Source organism: Plectrocnemia conspersa, unplaced genomic scaffold (genome assembly GCF_051122295.1).
Source record: "Plectrocnemia conspersa isolate PC_06_02 unplaced genomic scaffold, ASM5112229v1 ptg000003l, whole genome shotgun sequence".
In the NCBI taxonomy this organism is placed as follows: Eukaryota; Metazoa; Arthropoda; class Insecta; order Trichoptera; family Polycentropodidae; genus Plectrocnemia; species Plectrocnemia conspersa.
The window spans coordinates 29,866,354-29,880,692 of record NW_028277167.1 but is presented as its reverse complement, the minus strand read 5'-3'; positions in this window follow the sequence as shown (position 1 = coordinate 29,880,692).

Below are 14,339 nucleotides of genomic sequence, written 5' to 3'. Positions count from 1 at the left end.
CAGTATAGAATTCTTAAGCATCCTGTGTATGTTTGTTAGCAAAATCCATTTTGTCAATTTTTTGCAAAATGGCGACAAGTATTAAAATTCAATCACTTATAACTCAGTAGTGTTGAATTTTGTCGAAAAGGTCTCTATACATGAAATGTTGAGAAGCCTAAAGTTCATCTAAGTAAAATATAAAAAATATATATTTTTGCTTGAAAACAAGCGATGTATCAGTTCGATCGTACCCCCATACTAGCCATTTCGAGACTTTCGGAAGATTTAACGCTCTTAACTGCTTGGTTATGAAGATTAAAATTTAAATTTTGAGTATCGCATAGAACTAACGCGCAGCCCCTATACGTTATTTTTAAAAAAAATATATAATTTTTTTTTTAAAAATGGCGGCTATCGTAAAAATTCAAAGTGTCATAACTTTGCTAAATGAAATCCTACTGAAAAATGTCGTATGCAAAAAGTGTTTGGAATTTTAATTTGCATATAAAAGCAATTTTTAATTATTTTTTTTTTAATAAAAACCGAGTCTTACCATATATTGACCGAGACCTCGAACGAGCTTTTATGCGACTCTGCATATAGTTAACGCTCGTATGAGGCTTCTATTTAAGAAATCGACTTGAATTTTTTAAACAAAATAGAGCTTTCGACTATACTTACGATACTATAAAAAAAAATTAAAAATTAAAAAATAAAAGTATTTTTTTTTCAAAACACGTTTAGTGTGATGAGTCGATCGACCCACCATACATACGCTCATAAGATTTTCAATATAGTTAAGGTCAGTGTGAGCTTATTTATACATATTTGAATTTCAATTTTTGTGACAGTATAGAATTCTTAAGCATCCTGTGTATGTTTGTTAGCAAAATCCATTTTGTCAATTTTTTGCAAAATGGCGACAAGTATTAAAATTCAATCACTTATAACTCAGTAGTGTTGAATTTTGTCGAAAAGGTCTCTATACATGAAATGTTAAGAAGCCTAAAGTTCATCTAAGTAAAATATAAAAAATATATATTTTTGCTTGAAAACAAGCGATGTATCAGTTCGATCGTACCCCCATACTAGCCATTTTGAGACTTTCGGAAGAGTTACCGCTCTTAACTGCTTGGTTATGAAGATTAAAATTTAAATTTTAAGTATCGCATAGAACTAACGCGCAGCCCTTATACGTTATGTTTAAAAAAAATATATAAATTTTTTTTTCAAAATGGCGGCTATCGTAAAAATTCAAAGTGTCATAACTTTGCTAAATGAAATCCTACTGAAAAATGTCGTATGCAAAAAGTGTTTGGAATTTTAATTTGCATATAAAAGCAATTTTTAATTATTTTTTTTTTAATAAAAACCGAGTCTTACCATATATTGACCGAGACCTCGAACGAGCTTTTATGCGACTCTGCATATAGTTAACGCTCGTATGAGGCTTCTATTTAAGAAATCGACTTAAATTTTTTAAACAAAATAGAGCTTTCGACTATACTTACGATACTATAAAAAAAAATTAAAAATTAAAAAATAAAAGTATTTTTTTTTTCAAAACACGTTTAGTGTGATGAGTCGATCGACCCACCATACATACGCTCATAAGATTTTCAATATAGTTAAGGTCAGTGTGAGCTTATTTATACATATTTGAATTTCAATTTTTGTGACAGTATAGAATTCTTAAGCATCCTGTGTATGTTTGTTAGCAAAATCTATTTTGTCAATTTTTTGCAAAATGGCGACAAGTATTAAAATTCAATCACTTATAACTCAGTAGTGTTGAATTTTGTCGAAAAGGTCTCTATACAAGAAATGTTGAGAAGCCTAAAGTTCATCTAAGTAAAATATAAAAAATATATATTTTTGCTTGAAAACAAGCGATGTATCAGTTCGATCGTACCCCCATACTAGCCATTTTGAGACTTTCGGAAGATTTAACGCTCTTAACTGCTTGGTTATGAAGATTAAAATATAAATTTTGAGTATCGCATAGAACTAACGCGCAGCCCCTATACGTTATTTTTAAAAAAAATATATAAATTTTTTTTTAAAAATGGCGGCTATCGTAAAAATTCAAAGTGTCATAACTTTGCTAAATGAAATCCTACTGAAAAATGTCGTATGCAAAAAGTGTTTGGAATTTTAATTTGCATATAAAAGCAATTTTTAATTATTTTTTTTTTAATAAAAACCGAGTCTTACCATATATTGACCGAGACCTCGAACGAGCTTTTATGCGACTCTGCATATAGTTAACGCTCGTATAAGGCTTCTATTTAAGAAATCGACTTAAATTTCTTAAACAAAATAGAGCTTTCGACTATACTTACGATACTATAAAAAAAAATTAAAAATTAAAAAATAAAAGTATTTTTTTTTCAAAACACGTTTAGTGTGATGAGTCGATCGACCCACCATACATACGCTCATAAGATTTTCAATATAGTTAAGGTTAGTGTGAGCTTATTTATACATATTTGAATTTCAATTTTTGTGACAGTATAGAATTCTTAAGCATCCTGTGTATGTTTGTTAGCAAAATCCATTTTGTCAATTTTTTGCAAAATGGCGACAAGTATTAAAATTCAATCACTTATAACTCAGTAGTGTTGAATTTTGTCGAAAAGGTCTCTATACATGAAATGTTGAGAAGCCTAAAGTTCATCTAAGTAAAATATAAAAAATATATATTTTTGCTTGAAAACAAGCGATGTATCAGTTCGATCGTACCCATATACTAGCCATTTTGAGACTTTCGGAAGATTTAACGCTCTTAACTGCTTGGTTATGAAGATTAAAATTAAAATTTTGAGTATCGCATAGAACTAACGCGCAGCCCCTATACGTTATTTTTAAAAAAAATATATAAATTTTTTTTTAAAAATGGCGGCTATCGTAAAAATTCAAAGTGTCATAACTTTGCTAAATGAAATCCTACTGAAAAATGTCGTATTCAAAAAGTGTTTTGAATTTTAATTTGCATATAAAAGCAATTTTTAATTATTTTTTTTTTAATAAAAACTGAGTCTTACCATATATTGACCGAGACCTCGAACGAGCTTTTATGCGACTCTGCATATAGTTAACGCTCGTATGAGGCTTCTATTTAAGAAATCGACTTGAATTTTTTAAACAAAATAGAGCTTTCGACTATACTTACGATACTATAAAAAAAAATTAAAAATTAAAAAATAAAAGTATTTTTTTTTCAAAACACGTTTAGTGTGATGAGTCGATCGACCCACCATACATACGCTCATAAGATTTTCAATATAGTTAAGGTCAGTGTGAGCTTATTTATACATATTTGAATTTTAATTTTTGTGACAGTATAGAATTCTTAAGCATCCTGTGTATGTTTGTTAGCAAAATCCATTTTGTCAATTTTTTGCAAAATGGCGAAAAGTATTAAAATTCAATCACTTATAACTCAGTAGTGTTGAATTTTGTCGAAAAGGTCTCTATACATGAAATGTTGAGAAGCCTAAAGTTCATCCAAGTAAAATATAAAAAATATATATTTTTGCTTGAAAACAAGCGATGTATCAGTTCGATCGTACCCCCATACTAGCCATTTTGAGACTTTCGGAAGAGTTAACGCTCTTAACTGCTTGGTTATGAAGATTAAAATTTAAATTTTAAGTATCGCATAGAACTAACGCGCAGCCCTTATACGTTATGTTTAAAAAAAATATATAAATTTTTTTTTCAAAATGGCGGTAATCGTAAAAATTCAAAGTGTCATAACTTTGCTAAATGAAATCCTACTGAAAAATGTCGTATGCAAAAAGTGTTTGGAATTTTAATTTGCATATAAAAGCAATTTTTAATTATTTTTTTTAATAAAAACCGAGTCTTACCATATATTGACCGAGACCTCGAACGAGCTTTTATGCGACTCTGCATATAGTTAACGCTCGTATGAGGCTTCTATTTAAGAAATCGACTTGAATTTTTTAAACAAAATAGAGCTTTCGACTATACTTACGATACTATAAAAAAAAATTAAAAATTAAAAAATAAAAGTATTTTTTTTTCAAAACACGTTTAGTGTGATGAGTCGATCGACCCACCATATATACGCTCATAAGATTTTCAATATAGTTAAGGTCAGTGTGAGCTTATTTATACATATTTGAATTTCAATTTTTGTGACAGTATAGAATTCTTAAGCATCCTGTGTATGTTTGTTAGCAAAATCCATTTTGTCAATTTTTTGCAAAATGGCGACAAGTATTAAAATTCAATCACTTATAACTCAGTAGTGTTGAATTTTGTCGAAAAGGTCTCTATACATGAAATGTTGAGAAGCCTAAAGTTCATCTAAGTAAAATATAAAAAATATATATTTTTGCTTGAAAACAAGCGATGTATCAGTACGATCGTACCCCCATACTAGCCATTTTGAGACTTTCGGAAGAGTTAACGCTCTTAACTGCTTGGTTATGAAGATTAAAATTTAAATTTTGAGTATCGCATAGAACTAACGCGCAGCCCTTATACGTTATGTTTAAAAAAAATATATAAATTTTTTTTTCAAAATGGCGGCTATCGTAAAAATTCAAAGTGTCATAACTTTGCTAAATGAAATTCTACTGAAAAATGTCGTATGCAAAAAGTGTTTGGAATTTTAATTTGCATATAAAAGCAATTTTTAATTATTTTTTTTTTAATAAAAACCGAGTCTTACCATATATTGACCGAGACCTCGAACGAGCTTTTATGCGACTCTGCATATAGTTAACGCTCGTATGAGGCTTCTATTTAAGAAATCGACTTGAATTTTTTAAACAAAATAGAGCTTTCGACTATACGTACGATACTATAAAAAAAAATTAAAAATTAAAAAATAAAAGTATTTTTTTTTCAAAACACGTTTAGTGTGATAAGTCGATCGACCCACCATACATACGCTCATAAGATTTTCAATATATTTAAGGTCAGTGTGAGCTTATTTATACATATTTGAATTTCAATTTTAGTGACAGTATAGAATTCTTAAGCACCTGTGTATGTTTGTTAGCAAAATCCATTTTGTCAATTTTTTGCAAAATGGCGACAAGTATTAAAATTCAATCACTTATAACTCAGTAGTGTTGAATTTTGTCGAAAAGGTCTCTATACATGAAATGTTGAGAAGCCTAAAGTTCATCTAAGTAAAATATAAAAAATATATATTTTTGCTTGAAAACAAGCGATGTATCAGTTCGATCGAACCCCCATACTAGCCATTTTGAGACTTTCGGAAGAGTTAACGCTCTTAACTGCTTGGTTATGAAGATTAAAATTTAAATTTTAAGTATCGCATAGAACTAACGCGCAGCCCTTATACGTTATGTTTAAAAAAAATATATAAATTTTTTTTTCAAAATGGCGGCTATCGTAAAAATTCAAAGTGTCATAACTTTGCTAAATGAAATCCTACTGAAAAATGTCGTATGCAAAAAGTGTTTGGAATTTTAATTTGCATATAAAAGCAATTTTTAATTATTTTTTTTAATAAAAACCGAGTCTTACCATATATTGACCGAGACCTCGAACGAGCTTTTATGCGACTCTGCATATAGTTAACGCTCGTATGAGGCTTCTATTTAAGAAATCGACTGGAATTTCTTAAACAAAATAGAGCTTTCGACTATACTTACGATACTATAAAAAAAAATTAAAAATTAAAAAATAAAAGTATTTTTTTTTCAAAACACGTTTAGTGTGATGAGTCGATCGACCCACCATACATACGCTCATAAGATTTTCAATATAGTTAAGGTCAGTGTGAGCTTATTTATACATATTTGAATTTCAATTTTTGTGACAGTATAGAATTCTTAAGCATCCTGTGTATGTTTGTTAGCAAAATCCATTTTGTCAATTTTTTGCAAAATGGCGACAAGTATTAAAATTCAATCACTTATAACTCAGTAGTGTTGAATTTTGTCGAAAAGGCCTCTATACATGAAATGTTAAGAAGCCTAAAGTTCATCTAAGTAAAATATAAAAAATATATATTTTTGCTTGAAAACAAGCGATGTATCAGTACGATCGTACCCCCATACTAGCCATTTTGAGACTTTCGGAAGAGTTAACGCTCTTAACTGCTTGGTTATGAAGATTAAAATTTAAATTTTGAGTATCGCATAGAACTAACGCGCAGCCCTTATACGTTATGTTTAAAAAAAATATATAAATTTTTTTTTCAAAATGGCGGCTATCGTAAAAATTCAAAGTGTCATAACTTTGCTAAATACTATCCTACTGAAAAATGTCGTATGCAAAAAGTGTTTGGAATTTTAATTTGCATATAAAAGCAATTTTTAATTATTTTTTTTTTAATAAAAACCGAGTCTTACCATATATTGACCGAGACCTCGAACGAGCTTTTATGCGACTCTGCATATAGTTAACGCTCGTATGAGGCTTCTATTTAAGAAATCGACTTGAATTTTTTAAACAAAATAGAGCTTTCGACTATACTTACGATACTATAAAAAAAAATTAAAAATTAAAAAATAAAAGTATTTTTTTTTCAAAACACGTTTAGTGTGATGAGTCGATCGACCCACCATACATACGCTCATAAGATTTTCAATATAGTTAAGGTCAGTGTGAGCTTATTTATACATATTTGAATTTCAATTTTTGTGACAGTATAGAATTCTTAAGCATCCTGTGTATGTTTGTTAGCAAAATCCATTTTGTCAATTTTTTGCAAAATGGCGACAAGTATTAAAATTCAATCACTTATAACTCAGTAGTGTTGAATTTTGTCGAAAAGGTCTCTATACATGAAATGTTGAGAAGCCTAAAGTTCATCTAAGTAAAATATAAAAAATATATATTTTTGCTTGAAAACAAGCGATGTATCAGTTCGATCGTACCCCCATACTAGCCATTTTGAGACTTTCGGAAGAGTTACCGCTCTTAACTGCTTGGTTATGAAGATTAAAATTTAAATTTTAAGTATCGCATAGAACTAACGCGCAGCCCTTATACGTTATGTTTAAAAAAAATATATAAATTTTTTTTTCAAAATGGCGGCTATCGTAAAAATTCAAAGTGTCATAACTTTGCTAAATGAAATCCTACTGAAAAATGTCGTATGCAAAAAGTGTTTGGAATTTTAATTTGCATATAAAAGCAATTTTTAATTATTTTTTTTTTAATAAAAACCGAGTCTTACCATATATTGACCGAGACCTCGAACGAGCTTTTATGCGACTCTGCATATAGTTAACGCTCGTATGAGGCTTCTATTTAAGAAATCGACTTGAATTTTTTAAACAAAATAGAGCTTTCGACTATACTTACGATACTATAAAAAAAAATTAAAAATTAAAAAATAAAAGTATTTTTTTTTTCAAAACACGTTTAGTGTGATGAGTCGATCGACCCACCATACATACGCTCATAAGATTTTCAATATAGTTAAGGTCAGTGTGAGCTTATTTATACATATTTGAATTTCAATTTTTGTGACAGTATAGAATTCTTAAGCATCCTGTGTATGTTTGTTAGCAAAATCCATTTTGTCAATTTTTTGCAAAATGGCGACAAGTATTAAAATTCAATCACTTATAACTCAGTAGTGTTGAATTTTGTCGAAAAGGTCTCTATACATGAAATGTTGAGAAGCCTAAAGTTCATCTAAGTAAAATATAAAAAATATATATTTTTGCTTGAAAACAAGCGATGTATCAGTTCGATCGTACCCCCATACTAGCCATTTTGAGACTTTCGGAAGAGTTACCGCTCTTAACTGCTTGGTTATGAAGATTAAAATTTAAATTTTGAGTATCGCATAGAACTAACGCGCAGCCCTTATACGTTATGTTTAAAAAAAATATATAAATTTTTTTTTCAAAATGGCGGCTATCGTAAAAATTCAAAGTGTCATAACTTTGCTAAATGAAATTCTACTGAAAAATGTCGTATGCAAAAAGTGTTTGGAATTTTAATTTGCATATAAAAGCAATTTTTAATTATTTTTTTTTTAATAAAAACCGAGTCTTACCATATATTGACCGAGACCTCGAACGAGCTTTTATGCGACTCTGCATATAGTTAACGCTCGTATGAGGCTTCTATTTAAGAAATCGACTTGAATTTTTTAAACAAAATAGAGCTTTCGACTATACGTACGATACTATAAAAAAAAATTAAAAATTAAAAAATAAAAGTATTTTTTTTTCAAAACACGTTTAGTGTGATAAGTCGATCGACCCACCATACATACGCTCATAAGATTTTCAATATATTTAAGGTCAGTGTGAGCTTATTTATACATATTTGAATTTCAATTTTTGTGACAGTATAGAATTCTTAAGCACCTGTGTATGTTTGTTAGCAAAATCCATTTTGTCAATTTTTTGCAAAATGGCGACAAGTATTAAAATTCAATCACTTATAACTCAGTAGTGTTGAATTTTGTCGAAAAGGTCTCTATACAAGAAATGTTGAGAAGCCTAAAGTTCATCTAAGTAAAATATAAAAAATATATATTTTTGCTTGAAAACAAGCGATGTATCAGTTCGATCGTACCCCCATACTAGCCATTTTGAGACTTTCGGAAGATTTAACGCTCTTAACTGCTTGGTTATGAAGATTAAAATTTAAATTTTGAGTATCGCATAGAACTAACGCGCAGCCCCTATACGTTATTTTTAAAAAAAATATATAAATTTTTTTTTAAAAATGGCGGCTATCGTAAAAATTCAAAGTGTCATAACTTTGCTAAATGAAATCCTACTGAAAAATGTCGTATGCAAAAAGTGTTTGGAATTTTAATTTGCATATAAAAGCAATTTTTAATTATTTTTTTTTTAATAAAAACCGAGTCTTACCATATATTGACCGAGACCTCGAACGAGCTTTTATGCGACTCTGCATATAGTTAACGCTCGTATAAGGCTTCTATTTAAGAAATCGACTTAAATTTCTTAAACAAAATAGAGCTTTCGACTATACTTACGATACTATAAAAAAAAATTAAAAATTAAAAAATAAAAGTATTTTTTTTTCAAAACACGTTTAGTGTGCTGAGTCGATCGACCCACCATACATACGCTCATAAGATTTTCAATATAGTTAAGGTTAGTGTGAGCTTATTTATACATATTTGAATTTCAATTTTTGTGACAGTATAGAATTCTTAAGCATCCTGTGTATGTTTGTTAGCAAAATCCATTTTGTCAATTTTTTGCAAAATGGCGACAAGTATTAAAATTCAATCACTTATAACTCAGTAGTGTTGAATTTTGTCGAAAAGGTCTCTATACATGAAATGTTGAGAAGCCTAAAGTTCATCTAAGTAAAATATAAAAAATATATATTTTTGCTTGAAAACAAGCGATGTATCAGTTCGATCGTACCCATATACTAGCCATTTTGAGACTTTCGGAAGATTTAACGCTCTTAACTGCTTGGTTATGAAGATTAAAATTAAAATTTTGAGTATCGCATAGAACTAACGCGCAGCCCCTATACGTTATTTTTAAAAAAAATATATAAATTTTTTTTTAAAAATGGCGGCTATCGTAAAAATTCAAAGTGTCATAACTTTGCTAAATGAAATCCTACTGAAAAATGTCGTATGCAAAAAGTGTTTTGAATTTTAATTTGCATATAAAAGCAATTTTTAATTATTTTTTTTTTAATAAAAACCGAGTCTTACCATATATTGACCGAGACCTCGAACGAGCTTTTATGCGACTCTGCATATAGTTAACGCTCGTATGAGGCTTCTATTTAAGAAATCGACTTGAATTTTTTAAACAAAATAGAGCTTTCGACTATACTTACGATACTATAAAAAAAAATTAAAAATTAAAAAATAAAAGTATTTTTTTTTCAAAACACGTTTAGTGTGATGAGTCGATCGACCCACCATACATACGCTCATAAGATTTTCAATATAGTTAAGGTCAGTGTGAGCTTATTTATACATATTTGAATTTTAATTTTTGTGACAGTATAGAATTCTTAAGCATCCTGTGTATGTTTGTTAGCAAAATCCATTTTGTCAATTTTTTGCAAAATGGCGAAAAGTATTAAAATTCAATCACTTATAACTCAGTAGTGTTGAATTTTGTCGAAAAGGTCTCTATACATGAAATGTTGAGAAGCCTAAAGTTCATCCAAGTAAAATATAAAAAATATATATTTTTGCTTGAAAACAAGCGATGTATCAGTTCGATCGTACCCCCATACTAGCCATTTTGAGACTTTCGGAAGAGTTAACGCTCTTAACTGCTTGGTTATGAAGATTAAAATTTAAATTTTAAGTATCGCATAGAACTAACGCGCAGCCCTTATACGTTATGTTTAAAAAAAATATATAAATTTTTTTTTCAAAATGGCGGTAATCGTAAAAATTCAAAGTGTCATAACTTTGCTAAATGAAATCCTACTGAAAAATGTCGTATGCAAAAAGTGTTTGGAATTTTAATTTGCATATAAAAGCAATTTTTAATTATTTTTTTTAATAAAAACCGAGTCTTACCATATATTGACCGAGACCTCGAACGAGCTTTTATGCGACTCTGCATATAGTTAACGCTCGTATGAGGCTTCTATTTAAGAAATCGACTTGAATTTTTTAAACAAAATAGAGCTTTCGACTATACTTACGATACTATAAAAAAAAATTAAAAATTAAAAAATAAAAGTATTTTTTTTTCAAAACACGTTTAGTGTGATGAGTCGATCGACCCACCATATATAGGCTCATAAGATTTTCAATATAGTTAAGGTCAGTGTGAGCTTATTTATACATATTTGAATTTCAATTTTTGTGACAGTATAGAATTCTTAAGCATCCTGTGTATGTTTGTTAGCAAAATCCATTTTGTCAATTTTTTGCAAAATGGCGACAAGTATTAAAATTCAATCACTTATAACTCAGTAGTGTTGAATTTTGTCGAAAAGGTCTCTATACATGAAATGTTGAGAAGCCTAAAGTTCATCTAAGTAAAATATAAAAAATATATATTTTTGCTTGAAAACAAGCGATGTATCAGTACGATCGTACCCCCATACTAGCCATTTTGAGACTTTCGGAAGAGTTAACGCTCTTAACTGCTTGGTTATGAAGATTAAAATTTAAATTTTGAGTATCGCATAGAACTAACGCGCAGCCCTTATACGTTATGTTTAAAAAAAATATATAAATTTTTTTTTCAAAATGGCGGCTATCGTAAAAATTCAAAGTGTCATAACTTTGCTAAATGAAATTGTACTGAAAAATGTCGTATGCAAAAAGTGTTTGGAATTTTAATTTGCATATAAAAGCAATTTTTAATTATTTTTTTTTTAATAAAAACCGAGTCTTACCATATATTGACCGAGACCTCGAACGAGCTTTTATGCGACTCTGCATATAGTTAACGCTCGTATGAGGCTTCTATTTAAGAAATCGACTTGAATTTTTTAAACAAAATAGAGCTTTCGACTATACGTACGATACTATAAAAAAAAATTAAAAATTAAAAAATAAAAGTATTTTTTTTTCAAAACACGTTTAGTGTGATAAGTCGATCGACCCACCATACATACGCTCATAAGATTTTCAATATATTTAAGGTCAGTGTGAGCTTATTTATACATATTTGAATTTCAATTTTTGTGACAGTATAGAATTCTTAAGCACCTGTGTATGTTTGTTAGCAAAATCCATTTTGTCAATTTTTTGCAAAATGGCGACAAGTATTAAAATTCAATCACTTATAACTCAGTAGTGTTGAATTTTGTCGAAAAGGTCTCTATACATGAAATGTTGAGAAGCCTAAAGTTCATCTAAGTAAAATATAAAAAATATATATTTTTGCTTGAAAACAAGCGATGTATCAGTTCGATCGAACCCCCATACTAGCCATTTTGAGACTTTCGGAAGAGTTAACGCTCTTAACTGCTTGGTTATGAAGATTAAAATTTAAATTTTAAGTATCGCATAGAACTAACGCGCAGCCCTTATACGTTATGTTTAAAAAAAATATATAAATTTTTTTTTCAAAATGGCGGCTATCGTAAAAATTCAAAGTGTCATAACTTTGCTAAATGAAATCCTACTGAAAAATGTCGTATGCAAAAAGTGTTTGGAATTTTAATTTGCATATAAAAGCAATTTTTAATTATTTTTTTTAATAAAAACCGAGTCTTACCATATATTGACCGAGACCTCGAACGAGCTTTTATGCGACTCTGCATATAGTTAACGCTCGTATGAGGCTTCTATTTAAGAAATCGACTGGAATTTCTTAAACAAAATAGAGCTTTCGACTATACTTACGATACTATAAAAAAAAATTAAAAATTAAAAAATAAAAGTATTTTTTTTTCAAAACACGTTTAGTGTGATGAGTCGATCGACCCACCATACATACGCTCATAAGATTTTCAATATAGTTAAGGTCAGTGTGAGCTTATTTATACATATTTGAATTTCAATTTTTGTGACAGTATAGAATTCTTAAGCATCCTGTGTATGTTTGTTAGCAAAATCCATTTTGTCAATTTTTTGCAAAATGGCGACAAGTATTAAAATTCAATCACTTATAACTCAGTAGTGTTGAATTTTGTCGAAAAGGCCTCTATACATGAAATGTTAAGAAGCCTAAAGTTCATCTAAGTAAAATATAAAAAATATATATTTTTGCTTGAAAACAAGCGATGTATCAGTACGATCGTACCCCCATACTAGCCATTTTGAGACTTTCGGAAGAGTTAACGCTCTTAACTGCTTGGTTATGAAGATTAAAATTTAAATTTTGAGTATCGCATAGAACTAACGCGCAGCCCTTATACGTTATGTTTAAAAAAAATATATAAATTTTTTTTTCAAAATGGCGGCTATCGTAAAAATTCAAAGTGTCATAACTTTGCTAAATACTATCCTACTGAAAAATGTCGTATGCAAAAAGTGTTTGGAATTTTAATTTGCATATAAAAGCAATTTTTAATTATTTTTTTTTTAATAAAAACCGAGTCTTACCATATATTGACCGAGACCTCGAACGAGCTTTTATGCGACTCTGCATATAGTTAACGCTCGTATGAGGCTTCTATTTAAGAAATCGACTTGAATTTTTTAAACAAAATAGAGCTTTCGACTATACTTACGATACTATAAAAAAAAATTAAAAATTAAAAAATAAAAGTATTTTTTTTTCAAAACACGTTTAGTGTGATGAGTCGATCGACCCACCATACATACGCTCATAAGATTTTCAATATATTTAAGGTCAGTGTGAGCTTATTTATACATATTTGAATTTCAATTTTTGTGACAGTATAGAATTCTTAAGCACCTGTGTATGTTAGCAAAATCCATTTTGTCAATTTTTTGCAAAATGGCGACAAGTATTAAAATTCAATCACTTATAACTCAGTAGTGTTGAATTTTGTCGAAAAGGTCTCTATACATGAAATGTTGAGAAGCCTAAAGTTCATCTAAGTAAAATATAAAAAATATATATTTTTGCTTGAAAACAAGCGATGTATCAGTACGATCGTACCCCCATACTAGCCATTTTGAGACTTTCGGAAGAGTTAACGCTCTTAACTGCTTGGTTATGAAGATTAAAATTTAAATTTTGAGTATCGCATAGAACTAACGCGCAGCCCTTATACGTTATGTTTAAAAAAAATATATAAATTTTTTTTTCAAAATGGCGGCTATCGTAAAAATTCAAAGTGTCATAACTTTGCTAAATGAAATTCTACTGAAAAATGTCGTATGCAAAAAGTGTTTGGAATTTTAATTTGCATATAAAAGCAATTTTTAATTATTTTTTTTTTAATAAAAACCGAGTCTTACCATATATTGACCGAGACCTCGAACGAGCTTTTATGCGACTCTGCATATAGTTAACGCTCGTATGAGGCTTCTATTTAAGAAATCGACTTGAATTTTTTAAACAAAATAGAGCTTTCGACTATACGTACGATACTATAAAAAAAAATTAAAAATTAAAAAATAAAAGTATTTTTTTTTCAAAACACGTTTAGTGTGATAAGTCGATCGACCCACCATACATACGCTCATAAGATTTTCAATATATTTAAGGTCAGTGTGAGCTTATTTATACATATTTGAATTTCAATTTTTGTGACAGTATAGAATTCTTAAGCACCTGTGTATGTTTGTTAGCAAAATCCATTTTGTCAATTTTTTGCAAAATGGCGACAAGTATTAAAATTCAATCACTTATAACTCAGTAGTGTTGAATTTTGTCGAAAAGGTCTCTATACATGAAATGTTGAGAAGCCTAAAGTTCATCTAAGTAAAATATAAAAAATATATATTTTTGCTTGAAAACAAGCGATGTATCAGTTCGATCGAACCCCCATACTAG